This window comes from Octodon degus, unplaced genomic scaffold (assembly GCF_000260255.1).
Source record: "Octodon degus isolate 3935 unplaced genomic scaffold, OctDeg1.0 scaffold00066, whole genome shotgun sequence".
Classification (NCBI taxonomy): domain Eukaryota; kingdom Metazoa; phylum Chordata; class Mammalia; order Rodentia; family Octodontidae; genus Octodon; species Octodon degus.
The window spans coordinates 3,668,603-3,671,085 of NW_004524642.1; the positions used below are offsets into that span (position 1 = coordinate 3,668,603).

The following is a 2,483-nucleotide window of genomic DNA, read 5'->3' on the forward strand; positions in this document are numbered from 1 at the left end:
CGCCGCGAAGAGCGCGGGCGGGAGTGCGGGTAGACGGGGGTCCGGGTTGGGACGTGGAATTGGCGAAGGAGCGAGCTTAGCGTCTCTTGCGTGGTAGCCGAAGTTCTTATTCATCCACTCTTCGTGTGCTCCCCTCCCCCATCTTCTCTTTCCATTTGTTTTTCATGTTTTACAGTGGAGGCATGATTTCCCGTTGCCGCAGAGAAAATAGGGTGCAAGCCCAGAAACTTTCCCCATCACCACTTGTTGAAAATCTGATTTGAAAGCTGTTCGAGTGTGAACAACAGAAAGTGCGGAGATTTGATGCGTGCCTCCTTTTGCGCTGGAGACCCTTCACTACTAATTATCAAGGAAAAAAAAAAAAACGAACAAAAAACAATCTGGAAGCTAATCTGGTAAACATTTAAACTTAAGGTAAGTATTATTTTTGACCTAGTACGTTATACACTAGTACTGTCTGCCTTTGTTTGCTAATTCTTACTCTTTTTAACTTCCTTGTTTAAAGTTTCATTTATTGAAAGCACTTTTGTTTTTTGGGTATGTCACCTGGCACATCCTCTGGAGTAAGAGACTTTTTGAAAGTTACACAAAGTTCAAAAGTGTTGGCTTTGCCATTAGCACAAGTGTTGAACGTTTTGGGGGGTTTTTTCCATAATTTTATTGAGAGACAAATAGCAATGAGATAGTTTCAAACCAAATTGGTAGGACAGTTTCAATAATTAACACATTGCATACTCTCTTCCTAGTGGTTATTTGCTGTACAAGATGTGGGCATAAAATCCTATTTACAAACACTGCTAGAACAAATCCCTCTATTTGTTAAGAGAATGTAACTATATATCCTAACCATTTTGAATACACAGTTACAAAATTTATATATCCCCTTTTTTGTTTAGTTGCATCTTTTGAATATTATAGGTGTGTTAACTCAGCAAAATATTCTAAAAGGGTCCAGTAGCCCATAATAGTATTGGGTCTCCCGCTTCACTGGCAATGTCAGAAATTGTTGACCTGAGTCCCCTACAGCTCAACATAACAGCATGGCTTTACTTCTTATACTTCGTTTTTATACTTTTCTGCTGGATGGTTTTATACCACAAAGAATTATGTATAAACCCAGATAGTTAAAAGTAAAGGATTTTTCATGGAGAAAGTAAAGTGTAAGCACTACTGAGCACAAGTGATTTTGTCTATACCTAGAGCTAATAATCATAATGGGGACCGATTAGTTAGAGAAGTGTAAAATACCATTATTTAAAGACATATGTAATGATAATTCACTAAGTGACAGCCAGGAATTTCTGTCTTCTCTGGCACTACATACCTGTAGATGAACATATCAGACAAAGTGAGAGCTGTACACTTAAAAAAAAAAAAAGAGAATTTAGGCCAAATAAAACCTGGACTTTGCGGATGGAATGTCTGTGAAATGGTAAGCTCTCTGACTTGGATCCACAGATACCCTACGTTGAGTTTCAAGTTTTTTTTGACAGAAGTTTCATATTACCCATTTGATTCTTTACTATTGATCAAAACAGTGAAAAACTCCCATTTTTTCTGGTAAAGCATAATTCTTCAAAGTACTCTTGGGAATCCTTTAAAATATTTGTAAAGAACAGAATTCCATTTGAATCCTGTCACATTCTTTTTAACATCTTAAGATCTTAATCATTGTAAGAATTTAGTTTAGGAAGACATTAAGGTTTACTAGTTATTTGTCACCAATTAAGGTATGTTTAGTGTCTTAAGATTTTCAATGAGCATAATGCAAATGATTTTTAAAAAGTTATTGCATTGATTGTATGTTATTAGGATAAGTTAAGAACTTCTTAGCTGCTATAAATTAAATATTTGGATAAGTAATGAAGATTCTGTAATTTGTTTTTGTGGCGCTAGGGATAGTACTCAGGGCATCTATGTGTTCAAGTGCTGAGTGTTCAACAACTGAGTTATATGTCCAGCCCTTCATTTACTTTTTCCATCAGCAAATTTTAATTGATCATCTGGTATATACTGGGCATTACTTTAAATTCTTGATTTTTTTTTAACTTAATAAGTGAAGTAGATACTACTAAATACAATTATTCATCTGTAATGGAAAAAAGAAACCATGTATTGTAGAACTTTTTGTGTATCTTGATTATGATGAAGTGGACAATTTAGGTGTGCATGTATAAAAGAACGACTTGGTTGAATTATATGTATTAACTTTAAATTTTAGTGTCCCTGTTGCCTTTGATTGCATTATGTTCTTTCTTGGTTTTTACTTGTCTTTCTTAAAATTGGGAAATTATATCCATGTTCACTGAGTTAAAATGCCGGTTTAGGGGGCCACATGTTGGAACAGACTAGATAGTTGATCTAATGTCAGCTTCTCTAGAACTGAAGTTCTTTTACTTGCCTCCCCTCCCCCCCCCCAGCACTTTTAAAATGTGAATCCATAGCTAAATTGGATGTTATATAATTAATACTCTTGAATGGTG

General features: G+C 35.4%; 1 long non-coding RNA gene across 1 annotated transcript in view; it reads left to right on the top strand.

Annotated features, from left to right (window-relative positions):
- Nucleotides 1-351, top strand: part of LOC111817671 — a 6,224-nt gene extending 5,873 nt beyond the window's left edge. Inside the window, exon 2 of the long non-coding RNA XR_002821811.1 lies at nt 176-351. This is a non-coding gene — a long non-coding RNA (uncharacterized LOC111817671). The remainder of the gene's footprint in view (nt 1-175) is intronic.
- Nucleotides 352-2,483: the final 2,132 nt, after the last annotated feature.